We start from the raw sequence: 16674 nt of genomic DNA, 5'->3' as shown, positions 1-16674 counted from the left end.
TGAGATCAAGCCCCACATCAGGCTTGCACTGACAGTGCAGAGCCTGCTTGGGATTCTCACTCTCTCCCTCTCTCCCCCTTCCCTCTCTCACTTTGTCTCTCCCAAAATAAATAAATAGATATACATACATACATACATAAGTTATAATAAAAAAAAATTCCTTAAGCCCTTCAAGCAGCAGCTTAGTAATTTATTTTTTTGCCGTAGAATTGCCTGAGAAAGCCTAGTGATAGTGTTACCGTGTTTCAGGTAGTGGAAGAGATATGCCTGTGTTGAATTAAGCTTTTAATTCCCTAGACAAGTTTTTTGAAGTCTTAATTGTAGATTCCATGAAAATGTGTCTTCAAGGGGTGCCTAGCTGGCTCAGTCAATAAAGCATGTGACTCTTGATCTCAGGGTCGTGAGTTTGAGCCCCATGTTGGACATAGAGTTTACTTAATAAAAAATTTAAATTAAATTAAAAAATTAAAATTAAACACCAAAAAAAAAAAATGTATCTTCAAGACTAAATTCTAAGCACAAAGAAATTACTTTAGGTGTAGTAAATTTTTTTTCTAATTTCCCTTTATTTATAATTTTTGTCTTTATCTTTATATCCAACATATTAAAAGAATTTTCCATATTTAATATCTGTATTTCCTAATCTCTCACCCATAACATTTGGACTTTTCCTTCTTTCCTCTCCCTGCACTCCATACAGACTGCACTTGCCCAAATCACCAATGATATCTATGTTGCAAAATCCAAAATGGACACTTTTATTTCTTAAAACCTGTTGGCAGTTTCATCACAATTGACAGCTCCCTTTGTGTTGAAACACTCTCTTCTCTAGTTATCCCTGTCTTAACATTGTCCTGGTTTTCCTTCTGCCTCTGTGGCAATTCCTAAGTTCTTCTTTCTCCACCCCACATTTAAATATTTAGATTCCTTGGGTTTCTGTACTAAGCTATCTTTTCTTATTCTTTAGTCCCTTAACTGGCAGTCTCAACCAGTGCCATGGTTTCGCTTACCAACAAATCATAAATTAGTATCTTCAACATTGGGCCTTTCTTCTGTGTATTCATATATCCTCTCACCTGCTTGGACATCCCCACAGGCATCCCACATTCAGTGTTCCACTCCTCTAATGCTGTAAAACAAATGACCTAAAACTTAATGCCACAAAAAGAGCATATTTCACTTGTCTCTTAGCACTCTGGGGATTGGATGGACTTAGCTTGCCACTTCTCACTTGGGAGTCTCCCAAGTGGTTGCAATCAGATAGTGACCACTGCAGGAGTCACCTCACAGACTTGCCCACTGACATATCTGGTCTTGGAACAGGAAGACTTGAACAGCTGGGAGCTGGAACTGGTAGAGCTCCTCATGCATCTCAGTCTCTCCAGCACAGTGGCTTTAGATTAGCTGTATTTCTTACATGGTAGCACAGGGCCTCAAAGGTGTGAGTCCCAAGAGTGAGCCAGGTAGGAGCTATGTTATCTTTTCGGGCCGAGCCTCAGAAATAACATGATACTACTTGTGTCATATTTTTGTTAACTGAGGCAGTCACAAAGTCCTGTTGTCCAAGTTCAAGGAGAGAGAACATAAACTCCACTTCTTGGTAGGGAAACAGCAAGGTTCTGTAAGAACATGTGGAATGGGAAATATTGTAACTTTTTTTGAAAATAGCCACAGTCTACTTTCTGGGTATAACAGTTCACATCCCACTTGCATGCAAAATAAAATTCCCCTTTTTACCCAAATCCTCCAAAGCCTGGCATCAGACTCCAGTTTGAATTTTAGAATCTGGTCATCTAAATGAGATCCATAGACAGATAAGGCTTTTTGCCTGTAACACAGTATATCTCTGTCAAAGAATTTGTGAACTAGAGAGACAAGTTATCTGTCTACCATATATCCAATAAATAGTGATTAATTACTGCAGCTTTGTACGTCAAAATGTAAAACACGTAAAGAGACTGTTGCATTAAAATGCCTTACTATATTTGAAAGTAAATGTTTAGATATTAAAAATAAATCTGCTTCCTCTCTCTGATGTCAAGGCATGTTGTGTCTTTCTGCTAGGAGATAGAGACAGGCAGATTTCAACAACTTTTCCATTTCTTTGTAGTATGACCTATGATAGGCTTTAATCTTGTAAGGTATAATTTAAGCAATAAAATTAAGGGGTTCTGTTTTGGGCCATGATAAATTACCTGGGATCACACACTTACCCTCCTTCACAAACAACTATAAAGCTAGTCTAAATATATGAAACAAATGTTTTCAGACACTGTACAACAGGTAATAACAGGAGTGTGAAACCTGAGAGAAAAAATAACACTGAACTTGGCCGTATGACTTCTCAAGCTTTCTGCCTAAAGGCCCTTTCTATATTGCAGTGTAGGGAGGGAGAACTTAAGCAGGGCACCACAGACTCACTGAATTGAGATGACAGAAATCAGAGTTCAAAGAGCTGATGTGGCATGAATTTCAGGGCAAAGTACCAGACAACATGGAGATGCAAAGAAAGAATTCCAAACATGTACGTAGGTCTCCCCTTCAATCTGTTGAATACTAAACCACATAAGCATATGGTGAAATTCTACAATACTGGATAGAGAATGACAGTGGAGATAAACTGAACGATTCCCAGAGATCACATAGGGCTAGGACACATTCAAGTTGTTCCTAGCCAAGGTTGAGGCTGCTCTTAGTTGACTATTCATGGATCATTTGGGGCATTCAAGAGACTACAGTAGGATCATACATTGGTTCCAGGGGTAAATTAGTCCTAGAATAAGGCTATTTTAGAATTAACCTAACAGAGCTTTAAAACAAGCTTCAGAAAGATCAAGCTAATCCACAAGTAATTTATTTGCCTGCCAGAAAAAAAAAATCTCTTCAAAGGAAGGAAACAAAATCCAACATTTAACAACATAGTATTTATTATGTCAAGAGTAAAATTTGCAGGATACCTATGTGGCTCATTGAGTTGAGCATCCAATTCTTGATTACAGCTCAGGTCATGACCCCAGGGCCATGGGATCGAACCCTGCATCGGGCTTTGCACTGAACATGGAGCCTGCTGGAGATATTCTCTCTCTCTCTCTCTCTCTCTCTCTCTCTCTCTCTCTCTCTCCCTCTCTCTCTCTCCCTCTCTCTCTCTCCTTCTCTCCCTCTCTCCCTCTCTCTCTCCCCCTCTCCCCTCCCACCTGCTCTCCCTCTCTAAAATAAAATTTAAACAAATTAATTTAAACAAAAAATTTGAATTTGGGGCACCTGGGTGGCTCAGTCGGTTAAGTATCAGACTCTTGGTTTCAGCTCAGGTCATGATCTCACAGTTTGTGAGTTGAAGTGCTGCATTGGGCTCCTCACTGACAGTGTGGAGCCTGCCTGGGATTCTCTCTCTCTCCCTCCCTCTCTGCCCTTCCCCTGCTCGCTCTCTCTGTCTCTCACTCTCAAAATAAATAAACTTTTAAAAAACTTTTTTAAAGAATCAAATTTACTAGATATTAAAAAATGCAAGAAGAATATGATCCATGACCAAAAGAAAAATCAATTAAAGCAGATCGATAAATGCTAGAGATGATGGAATTAGCAAATAAGGACTTTAGAACAGTAAGTAAGTTCAAGAATTTAAAAGAAAACAAACATGAACATATTGAAGAAAGAAAAGGAAGATATACAAAAGAACCAAATGGGAGGGTGGGGGGCACCTGTGGCTCAGTTGGTTAAGTGTCTGACTCTTGATTTCAGCTCAGGTCATGATCTCACAGTTTGTGAGTTTGAGCCCCGCATCAGGCTCTGCACTGACAGTGTGGAGCCTGCTTGGGATTCTGTCTCCCTGTCTCTCTGTCTTCCTCTCTCAAAAATAAATAAACATTGGGGCGCCTGGGTGGCTCAGTCAGTTGGGTGGCCGACTTCAGCCCAGGTCATGATCTCGCAGTCCATGAGTTTGAGCCCCACGTCAGGCTCTGGGCTGACGGCTCAGAGCCTGGAGCCTGTTGCAGATTCTGTGTCTCCCTCTCTCTGACCCTCCCCCATTCATGCTTTGTCTCTCTCTGTCTCAAAAATAAATAAACGTTAAAAAAGATAAATAAATAAACATTAAAAAAAAAGAACCAAATGGAACTTCTAAAGCTGAAAATACAATATTTGAAATGAAAAATTCAGTAGATTGGATGACACCAAAAAAACGAGCTTAAAAGTATATATAGCAACAGAAACTATCTGATCTGAAGCACAGAGAGTGAAATAAAGACTTTATGAAAATGAAAAGAGCATCATTAATCTCTCTAGGATAATATGTGATCTATTATGTTTTGGGAGTTAAAGATATATTTGGAGACACAGAAGAAAGAGTCAGAAAAAATATTTGAAAAATTATAGCTAAAACTATCCAAGTTTAATAAAAAACTGTAAACCCATAAATGCAAGGAGCCCAACAAACCCCAGGAAGGTAAAACACAAAGATCACACCAAAGCGTTTCATAATCAATTTGTTAAAAAACAGTGATATTAAATGGTATAAAACTGGAAATGTCCCCTTTAGGATCAGAAACAACACAAGGATGCCCCTTTTGCCACTTCTATTCTTTATAGAACTAGAAGTCCTAGCCACAGCCTTCACAGCCTTTTAGGGATCCAAATTGAGAAGAAAGAAGTAAAATGATCTCTGTTCACAAATGAAATGATCTTATACTCACACACACCTATTAGAGCTAGTAAACAAATTCAGCAAAGTGCAAAATTACACAAAAATGAATTATGTTTTATACACTAACAATATACAATCCAAAAAGGAAATTAAGAAAATAATTCCATTTACAATACCATCAAAAAGAATAAAATACTTAGGAATAAACCACAGAGGCAAATGACTTGTACACTTAAAACTGTAAGTCATTGATGAAAGTAGTTAAATAAGATATAAGTAAATAGAAAGACATCCTGTGTTTATGGAATGGAAGATAATGTTAAGATGACAGTACCACCCAAAATGATCTACAGATTCAGTGCAATCCCTATCAAAATTCCAACGGTATTTTTTTGCAGGAATAGAAAAACCCATCCTAAAATTCATATGGAATCTCAAGGAACCCCAGGTAGCCAAAACAGTCTTGAAAAAAAACAAGGTTGAAAGTCTCCTACTCCCTGACCTTAAAACTTATTACAAAAGGGTGCCTGGGCGGCTCAGTCAGTTAAGTGTCTGACTCCTGGTTTTGGCTCAGGTCATGATCTCCTGGTTCATGAGTTCGAGCCCCACATCAAGCTCTGTGCTGCCAGTGTGGAGCCTGCTTGGGATTCTCTCACTCCCTCTCTCTGCCCCTTCCCTGCTCGCTCTCTTGTTCTCTCAAAATAAATAAACATTAAAAAATTTACTACAAAGCTATTCAAAGTATTAAATATAAAGTAGTCAAAACATTGTAGTATTGGCATGACAGACATACAGACTAATGGAAAAGAAGTATCAATATTTTCATTTTATTTTTATTTTTTTAACATGGGGAACTCAAGTTTTTTTTTTATGATAATTCCAGTATAGGTAACATACAATGTTATGTTAGTTTCAGGTGTACAATATAGTGATTCAACATTTCCATACATTACTCAGTGCTCAGTATGGTAAGTGTACTCTTAATCCCCTAACCTATTTCACCCATCTTCCCAGCTACCTCCTTTCTGGTAACCACCAGTTCTCTATATTTAAGAGTCTGTTTTTTGGTTTATCTCTTTTTTTCTTTGTTCATTTGTAGAGGTCTCAATATTTTTTTTTTCAACGTTTATTTATTTTTGGGACAGGGAGAGACAGAGCATGAACGGGGGAGGGTCAGAGAGAGAGGGAGACAGAGAATCGGAAACAGGCTCCAGGCTCTGAGCCATCCGCCCAGAGCCTGACGCGGGGCTCGAACTCACGGACTGCAAGATCGTGACCTGGCTGAAGTCGGACGCTTAACCGACTGCGCCACCCAGGCGCCCCGAGGTCTCAATATTTTTAAAATAGCAGCTATCTCCAAATTAATCCATATATTCAGTGCAATCCAAGTCAAACATCCAGCAGGGATTTTTATAGAAATTGACAAAATGCTTCTAAAGCATACATGGAAAAGCAAATGATCTAGAATAGCCAAAGCAATTTTGAAAAATAAGAACAAGCCTTTCCAGAGTGAAAGATGGCGATGTAGGAGGACGCTGGGCTCACTGCGTCCTGCTGATCACTTAGATTCCACCTACACCTGCTTCAATAACCCAGAAAACCGCCAGAAGATTAGCAGAACGGAGTCTCCGGAGCCAAGCGCAGACGAGAGGCCCACGGAAGAGGGTAGGAAGGGCGGCGAGGCGGTGCATGCTCCACGGACTGGCAGGAGGGAGCCGGGGCGGGGGGCAGCCCTCTGGCAAATCAGAGCCCCCGAGTCTAGTTTGCAAAAGCGGAGGGGCTGGACGGAGTGTGTTCCGACAGCGAGCAGGACTTGACATCTGGAAGGTTATAAGCTAACAGCTGTGCTCAGAGAGTGGGAGGGCTGGAGGACAACGGGAGGGAGAGTTGTTGAGCCCCGGACCACAGAGCTCAGCTTGGCGGGGAACAAAGGCACTCACCAGCACCATCTCCCTCGCCCATCCCCCAGCCAAAATCCCAAAGGGAACCAGTTCCTGCCAGGGAACTTGCTTGCACTGCGCAAACACCCAACACTGTGCTTCTGCGGATCCATGCCTCCGGCGGCAGGTCTGACTCTCTCCCAGTGCCACAGGGCCCCTCCCGAAGTGGAACACTGAAGGAAAAGCAAGCTGAGCCTGCCCCTCCTGCCTCTGTGCACCTTGCTGATCCACCCCAGCTAATACACCAGATCCCCAGCACCACAAGCCTGGCACTGTGCAAGTAGCCCAGACGGGCCACGCCACCCCACAGTGAATCCCGCCCCTAGAAGAGGGAAGAGAAGGTACACACCAGTCTGACTGTGGCCCCAGCAGTGGGCTGGGGCAGACATCAGGTCTGACTGTGGCTCTGCCCACCAGCGCAAGTTATTCAAGACAGCACAGGAGAAGTGCCCTGCAGTTCCGCACCACTCCAGGGACTATCCAAAATGACGAAACAGAAGAATTCCCCTCAAAAAAATCTCCAGTAAATAACGACAGCTAACAAACTGATCAAAAACGATTTAAACAATATAACAGAAAGTGAATTTAGAATAATAGTCATAAAATTAATCGCTGGGCTTGAAGACAGTATAAAGGACAGCAGAGAATCTATTGCTACAGAGATCAAGGGACCAAGGAACAGCCAGGAGGAGCTAAAAAATGCTATTAATGAGCTGCAAAATAAAATGGAGACGACCACAGCTCAGATTGAAGAGGCAGAGGAGAGAATAGGTGAACTAGAAGATAAAATTATGGAAAAAGAAGAAGCTGAGAAAAAGATAAAAAAATCCAGGAGTATGAGGGGAAAATTAGAGACTAAGTGATGCACTAAAGAGAAATAATCTACGCATAATTGGTATTCCAGAGGAGGAAGAGAGAGGGAAAGGTGCTGAAGGTGTACTTGAAGAAATAATAGCTGAGAACTTCCCTGATCTGGGGAAGGAAAAAGGCACTGAAATCCAAGAGGCACAGAGAACTCCCTTCAGACGTAACTTGAATCAATCTTCTGCACGACCTATCCTAGTGAAACTGGCAAAATACAAGGATAAAGAGAAAATTCTGAAAGCAGCGTAGGATAAACGTGCTCTAACATATAAAGGGAGACCGATAAGACTCGTGACGGATCTCTCTACTGAAACTTGGCAGGCCAGAAAGGAATGACAGGAAATCTTCAATGTGATAAACAGAAAAAAATATGCAGCCGAGAATCCTCTATCCAGCAAATCTGTCATTTAGAATAGAAGGAGAGATACAGATCTTCCCAAACAAACAAAAACTGAAGGAATTCATCACCACTAAACCAGCCCTACAAGAGATCCTAAGGGGGGGTCCTGTGAGACAAAGTACCAGAGACATCGCTTACTAGCATGAAACCTACAGACATCACAATGACTCTGAACCCATATCTTTCTATAATAACACTGAATGTAAATGGACTAAATGCACCAACCAAAAGACATAGGGTATCAGAATGGATAAAAAAAACAAGACCCATCTATTTGCTGTCTACAAGAGACTCATGTTAGACCTGAGGACACTTTCAGATTGAAAGTGAGGGGATGGAGAACTATTTATCATGCTACTGGAAGTCAAAAGAAAGCTGGAGTAGCCATACTTATATCAGACAAACTAGACTTTAAATTAAAGGCTGTAACAAGAGATGAAGAAGGGCATTATATAATAATTACAGGATCTATCCATCAAGAAGAACTAACAATTATAAATGTCTATGCGCCGAATACGGGAGCCCCCAAATATATAAAACAATTACTCACAAACATAAGCAACCTTATTGACAAGAATGTGGTAATTGCAGGGGACTTTAATACCCCATTTACAACAATGGATAGATCATCTAGACACACGGTCAATAAAGAAACAAGGGCCCTGAATGATACATTGGATCAGATGGACTTGACAGATATACTTAGAACTCAGCATCCCAAAGCAACAGAATATACTTTCTTCTCGAGTGCACATGGAACATTCTCCAAGATAGATCACATACTGGGACACAAAACAGCCCTTCATAAGTATACAAGAATTGAGATCATGTCATGCATACTTTTGGACCACAATGCTGTGAAGCTTGAAATCAACGACAGGAAAAAGTCTGGAAAACCTCCAAAAGCATGGAGGTTAAAGAACACCCTACTAAAGAATGAATGGGTCAACCAAGCAATGAGAGAAGAAATTCAAAAATATATGGAAACAAACAAAAATGAAAATACAACAATCCAAACGCTTTGGGATGCAGCGAAGGCAGTCCTGAGAGGAAAATACATTGCAATCCAGGCCTATCTCAAGAAACAAGAAAAATCCCAAATACAAAATCTAACAGCACACCTAAAGGAAATAGAAGCAGAGCAACAAAGACACCCCAAACCCAGCAGAAGAAGAGAAATAATAAAGATCAGAGCATAAACAATATAGAATCTAAAAAAACTTGTAGAGCAGATCAATGAAAGCAAGAGTTGGTTTTTTGAAAAGATAAACAAAATTGATAAATCTCTAGCCAGGCTTCTCAAAAAGAAAAAGGAGATGACCCAAATAGATAAAATCATGAATGAAAATGGAATTATTACAACCAATCCCTCAGAAATACAAGCAATTATCAGGGAATACTATGAAAAATTATATGCCAACAAACTGGACAACCTGGAAGAAATGGAAAAATTCCTAAACACCCACACACTTCCAAAATTCAAACTGGAGGAAATAGAAAGCTTGAACAGACCCATAACCAGCAAAGAAATTGAATCAGTTATCAAAAATCTCCCAACAAATAAGAGTCCAGGACAAGATGGCTTCCCTGGGGAATTCTACCAGACATTTAAAGCAGAGATAATACTTATCCTTCTCAAGCTATTCCAAAAAATAGAAAGGGAAGGAAAACTTCCAGACTCATTCTATGAAGCCAGTATTATTTTGATTCTTAAACCAGACAGAGACCCAGTAAAAAAAGAGAACTACAGGCCAATATCCCTGATGAATATGGATGCAAAAATTCTCAATAAGATACTAGCAAATCGGATTCAACAGCTTATATAAAGAATTATTCACCATGATGAAGTGGGATTCATTCCTGGGCCGCAGGGCTGGTTCAACATTTGCAAATCAATCAACGTGATACAACACATTAATAAAAGAAAAGATAAGAACCATATGATCCTGTCAATTGATACAGAAAAAGCATTTGACAAAATTCAGCATCCTTTCTTAATAAAAACCCTCGAGAAAGTCGGGATAGAAGGAACATACTTAAACATCATAAAAACCATTTATGAAAAGCCCACAGCCAATATCATCCTCAGTGGGGGGAAAACTGAGAGCTTCCCCCTGAGATCCGGAACACGACAAGGATGTCCACTCTCACCGCTGTTGTTTAACCTAGTGTTGGAAGTGCTAGCATCAGCAATCAGACAACAAAAGGAAATCAAAGGCATCAAAATTGGCAAAGATGAAGTCAAGCTTTCACTTTTTGCAGATGACATGATATTATACATGGAAAATCCAATAGACTCCACCAAAAGTCTGCTAGAACTGATACATGAATTCAGCAAAGTTGCAGGATACAAAATCAATGTACAGAAATCAGTTGCATTCTTATACACTAATAATGAAACAGCAGAAAGACAAAGAAACTGATCCCATTCACAATTACACCAAGAAGCATAAAATACCTAGGAATAAATCTAACCAAAGATGTAAAAGATCTGTGTGCTGAAAACTATAGAAAGCTTATGAAGGAAATTGAAGAAGATATAAAGAAATGGAAAAACATTCCGTGCTCATGGGTTGGAAGAATAAATATTGTTAAAATGTCAATACTACCCAAAGCTATCTACACATTCAGTGCAATCCCAATCAAAATTGCACCAACATTCCTCTCAAAGCTGGAACAAGCAATCCTAAAATTCATATGGAACCACAAAAGGCCCCGAATAGCCAAAGTAATTTTGAAGACGAAGACCAAAGCAGGAGGCATCACAATCCCAGACTTTAGCCTCTACTACAAAGCTGTCATCATCAAGCCAGCATGGTATTGGCACAAAAACAGACACATAGACCAATGGAATAGAATAGAAACCCCAGAACTAGACCCACAAAATATGGCCAACTAATCTTTGACAAAGCAGGAAAGAATATCCAATGGAAAAAAGACAGTCTCTTTAACAAATGGTGCTGGGAGAACTGGACAGCAACATGCAGAAGGTTGAAACTACACCACTTTCTTACACCATTCACAAAAATAAACTCAAAATGGATAAAGGACCTGAATGTGAGACAGGAAACCATCAAAACCCTAGAGGAGAAAGCAGGAAAAGACCTCTCTGACCTCAGCTGCAGCAATTTCTTCCTTGACACATCCCCAAGGGCAAGGGAATTAAAAGCAAAAATGAACTATTGGGACCTCCTCAAGATAAAAAGCTTCTGCACAGCAAAGGAAACAATCAACAAAACTAAAAGGCAACCAACGGAGTGGGAAAACATATTTGCAAATTACGTATCGGACCAACGGCTAGCATCCAAAATCTATAAAGACCTCACCAAACTCCACACCCAAAAAACAAATACTCCAGTGAAGAAATGGGCAGAAAACATGAATAGACACTTCTGTAAAGAAGACATCCATATGGCCAACAGGCACATGAAAAGATGCTCAACATCACTCCTCATCAGGGAAATACAAATCAAAACCACACTCAGATATCACCTCACGCCAGTCAGAGTGGCCAAAATGAACAAATCAGGAGACTATAGATGCTGGAGAGGATGTAGAGAAACGGGAACCCTCTTGCACTGTTGGTGGGAATGCAAACTGGTGCAGCCACTCTGGAAAACAGTGTGGAGGTTCCTCAAAAAATTAAAAATAGACCTACCCTATGACCCAGCAGTAGCACTGCTAGGAATTTACCCAAGGGATACAGGAGTACTGATGCATAGGGGCACTTGTACCCCTATGTTCATAGCAGCACTCTCAACAATAGCCAAATTGTGGAAAGAGCCTAAATGTCCATCAACTGATGAATGGATAAAGAAATTGTGGTTTATATACACAATGGAGTACTACGTGGCAATGAGAAAGAATGAAATATGGCCCTTTGTAGCAACGTGGATGGAACTGGAGAGTGTGATGCTAAGTGAAATAAGCCATACAGAGAAAGACAGATACCATATGTTTTCACTCTTATGTGGATCCTGAGAAACTTAACAGAAACCCGTGGGGGAGGGGAAGGGAAAAAAAAAAAAGAGGTGAGAGTGGGAGAGAGCCAAAGCATAAGAGACTCTTAAAGAACAAACTGAGGGTTGATGGGGGTTGGGGGGGGGTGATGGGTATTGAGGAGGGCATCTTTTGGGATGAGCACTGGGTGTTGTATGGAAACCAATTTGACAATAAATTTCATATATTAAAAAAAAGAAAAGAAAAAAGAATAAAATTGGAGGGCTTACTCTACCTCATTTCAAGATATAAAACTACAAAAATCAAGATACTGTAGTATTGGTGTAAGAATAGATTTACAGGAGGCGCCTGGGTGACTCAGTGAGTTAAGCCCCTGACTTCGGCTTAGGTCATGATGTCCCAATTTGTGAGCTCAATCCCCACTTCGGGCTCCGCACTGTCAGCGTGAGATTGTCTCTCTCTCCCCCTGTCTCTCTCTTTCAGCCCCTCATGGGTTTCTCTCAGCCCCTCGTACACTTGTGCCCTCTCTCTTTTAAAAGTAAATAAATAATAAAAATAAATAAATGGTTTTTTTAAAAAAAAAGAAAGGACTTACAGATGAATAGAACAAAATAGAGAGTCTAGAAATAGGCACACACGTATATAGTCCAGTGATTTTTAAGAAAGATGTAACAAACTTGTAAAAATGTTAAATAAGTTTTAATAAAAATGAATCTAGCCATGTTTTAAGCACATGACTAGGGTGCAAGGTTGATTCAACATTAGAAAATTTATCAGTATAATAAACTGCATTTATCCAGTAAAGATGAAAATTTCTATGATTATTTTATAGTTACCAAAAAAGCATATTATAAAACTTGTTATCTCTTAATGATTCAAAAATAAAACAGGGGTATCTGGGTGGCTCAGTAAGTTAAGCATCCGACTTCAGCTCAGGTCATGATCTCATGGTCCGTGGCTTCCAGCTGACAGCTGAGAGCTCAGAGCCTGGAAGCTGCTTTGGATTCTGTGTCTCAAGGGGTGCCTGGGTGGCACAGTTGGTTAAGTTGATTCTGTGTCTCCCTCTCTCTCTCTCCCTACCCCACTTGCTCTGTGTCTCTTTCTGTCAAAAATAAATAAACATTAAAAAAATAAAACAAAATTCACAGCCAGCAAGATAAAGAACTTTTCATCCTAACAAGGAGATCTTCCTGAGACTTACTGCAAACATTATACTTGATGGGGTTGTATTAGTTTTCTATATCTGCCATAACAAATTACCACAAACTTAGTAGTTTAAAATAACAGTACAAATTTCTCATCTCACAGTTCTGTAGATCAGAAGTCTGGGTGGGCTTGGCTGATTTTACTGCTCAGGCTCTAGCAAGGCCAAAATTCTCTGGAGTAGGACCCACTTCCATGCTCATTCAGATTGTTGTCACAATCTAGTTCCTAATAACTGTAGGACTGAGGTCCCTGCTTCTTTGCTGTCAGTTAGGGGCTACCCTTAGCTCCTAGAGGCTACTGTCTCTGGTCCTTCTACATGGGCTCGTACATCTCTCAGTCAGCAATGATGCATTGAACCCTTCCCATGCTTGGAATCTCCCTGACTTGTTTTTGGCCCCTCTCTTTTCTCATACCAGCTGGAGAAAATTCTGTGCTTATAAGGTGTCATAATGATTAGATTGAGCCACTTTGATAATCCAGAATAATCTCCCTATCTTAAGGTCTATAACGCTAATGTAAGTGTAAATTATATTTTACATATAAACAGTTTCAGGAAATTAGGGTGTAGACATGTTTGGAAGCCATTCTGCCTACTAAAATGGTAAAATAAGAAAACAGTACCCATCATCACCACTAGTTTTTAGTGTCATAAGATTTAGTCAGTACATTAATGAAAGAAAAATAAAGTGTTTAAATATTAGGAAAAGGTACACCTGTCATTATTTATAGATGATGTGATTGTGGACTCCCCAAAATATGTGACCCAACTGTCAAACAGATGTAATAACAGCTCAATAAGGTGAAGAGATTTAACACTATCACAGAAACCATTAGATTTCTTAGTAACTAGAAATAATAAATTACAAAATGAAATTAGAAAAAAAAAAATTCACCATAGCAGTAAAATGATGAATTAACCAGGGAAATATCATGACCTGTAAGAAGACATTTTTTTTTTTTTTTAACCAATGAACATAAAAGATGACCTGAGTAATTGTGGAGAGATGCCAAAAAAAATGTGGATTTTTGTATTTATTTGTAATTTCAATGCAATCCCAATGAGACCAAAAAAGATATTTTTATTTCTTAAAAGATTTTATTTATTGGGGCACCTGGGTGGCTCAGTCGGGTAAGCCTCTGACTTTGGCTTAAGTCATGATCTCACAGTTTGTGAGTTCAAGCCCCGCATCGGCTGCTGTGCTGACAGCTCAGAGTCTGGAGTCTGCTTCAGATTCTGTTTCTCCCTCTCTCTCTCTGCCCCTTCTCCACTAGTGCGCTCTCTCTGTCTCTCTCTCTCTCTCTCTCTCTCTCTCTGTCTCTCTCTCTCTTGCTCACTCACTCTCTCAAAAATAAACACTAAAAAAGATTTTTTTAAGATTTTATTTTTTAAATTAGTAATTATTTTACATTCTTTTTAAAAAATTTTTTTAAGTTTTATTTGAGAGAGAGTGAGCACACACAAGTGGGGGAGGGGCAGAGAGAAAGAGAGACAGAATCCCAAGCAGGCTCCAAACCATTAGCACAGAGCCCGATGTGGGGCTCAAACCCATGAACCATGAGATTTTGACCTGAGCCAAGATCAAGACTCACTTAACTGTGCCACCCAGGTGCCCCTAACGATTTTATTTTTAAGTAATCTCTACACCCAACATGAGGCTTGAACTTAACAACCCCAAGATCAAGAGTCACACACTCTACTGACTGAGCCAGCCAGGCACCCCTAAAAAGATATTTTCAAAGGAATTTAAAAATCTGGCTCTAGGGGCGCCTGGGTGGCTCAGTCGGTTAAGCGTCCGACTTCAGCTCAGGTCACGATCTCGCAGTCCGTGAGTTCGAGCCCCGCGTCAGGCTCTGGGCTGATGGCTCAGAGCCTGGAGCCTGCTTCCGATTCTGTGTCTCCCTCTCTCTCATTCATGCTCTGTCTCTCTCTGTCCCCAAAATAAATAAACGTTAAAAAATAATTAAAAAAAAAATCTGGCTCTAAAAATGTTTCTGGATTTTTTTTTAATATGCAGGGATAGCCAAGAACAACAATGAGACTTATGTGCCTTAGCACATACTGAAATACAATAATGACCATAGTAATTAAAACTGGTATTATACAGAAATTAACAAATATATTTAAAAAAAATGATCTGTATGCGTATGGACCATTAGATACTGATTGAAATCAACCAACCATAAAAAAGTCACTTTGAAGAGCCAAAGAAATTTCATGATGAACAGCATAGGAAGGCTACCAAAGGACTCATTAGTAGGTCTGTTGATGGTATTATAGTTTTATTTTTTCTTAAAGTTCATATTTTCAGAGACTTCTAATAAGGCATGTAGTAGTGAAATGACATGATGTTTGAAATTTGCTTTAAAATAATCTAGCCAAGAAAAAAAAGACTAAGCAATGTAGATGTAGAAAAATCTTGCTGACTGTTGAATCTTGATGATCAGTATATTGGAAGTTCAGCATACTAGGCTCTTTACTTTTGAGTATATTTGAAATTTTTCATAATAAAATTGTTCATGGCATTTCAAATCTTTGGGAGAAGGATTTATTCAGTAAATAGTATTAGAGCAATTGTCTGTGCATCTGGGGAAAAAATATAAAGTTAGATTCCTCCCTTCCACTGTAATACAGAATAAATTTAGAGTAATTAAAGAGACATGTGCTAAACACAAATGATTAAAACCTGGAAAATATAGAAAATTTTTGGTATATTACAGATGACTTTTTTTTAGTGTTTATTTTGTGAGAGGGAACGAATGGGGGAGGAGCAAAGAGAGAAGGAGAGAGAGAATCCCAAAGCAAGCTCCACGCTGCCAGTGTGGAGCCCAATACAAGGGCTTGATCTCACAAATCACAAGATCATGACCTGAGCCAAAATCAAGAGTCAATTACTTAACTGACTGAGCCACCCAGGTGCCCCTACAGAGGACTTCTTAAGCAAGACACAAAACCCAGAACCCATAAAGGAAGAAACCAATAAATGTGACCACATAAAAAATAAACATTTCTATAAAACTAAAGAACGTTAAAAAAGTTACGAGAAAAGGAATAGAATGAGACATTTGTGTTGTTTTTTAATATTTATTCATTTTGAGAGAGAGAGCTCAAGCAGGAGAGGGGGGCGGTACAGAGAATCTCCGCACTGCAGCATGGAGCCTGATGCAGGACTTGAACCCATGAACCGTGAGATCATGACGTGAACTGAAACCAAGAGTCAGGTGCTTAACCAACTGAGCCACCCAGGCACCTCTGACACCTCTGGCACGTCTGACATAACAGATAAAGGACTAATATCTAGAAAGATGTTTAATAAGTAACAAAAAGACCAAAAAAAAAAAAAAACAGAAGAATGGATAGAGGCTATGAACTGTCCATTTATAAAAATAGAAATAAATACAGATGACCACCATATGAAATGATGCTGTCTATTAGAGAAATTAAAATTGAAATGAGATGATCTTCATGTATATAGCATCTTGGCAAAAATTTTAAAGATTGACAGTATTTAATGTTGGTAAGATACAGAAAAATATGCTCTCACACAGTACTAGTAAAAGACGAGGTATAATTTTTGGGGGGCAACTCAGCAATGTCTATTTAAATTAAAATACACAGGGGCGCCTGGGTGGCGCAGTCGGTTAAGCGTCCGACTTCAGCCAGGTCA

The 16674-nt window shown here is 39.5% G+C and overlaps 1 protein-coding gene across 4 annotated transcripts in view; it reads left to right on the top strand.

The window, feature by feature from the left end:
- FCHSD2 (FCH and double SH3 domains 2) overlaps window positions 1-16674 on the top strand; it is a 310380-nt gene that overhangs the window by 255026 nt on the left and 38680 nt on the right. The gene's annotated exons all lie outside the window — the stretch shown is intronic.

Source organism: Herpailurus yagouaroundi, unplaced genomic scaffold (genome assembly GCF_014898765.1).
Source record: "Herpailurus yagouaroundi ecotype Mexico unplaced genomic scaffold, PumYag 180, whole genome shotgun sequence".
Taxonomy (NCBI): Eukaryota; Metazoa; Chordata; class Mammalia; order Carnivora; family Felidae; genus Herpailurus; species Herpailurus yagouaroundi.
Note: the sequence above shows the minus strand (reverse complement) of the source record. Positions and strands in the feature narration are given on the sequence as shown.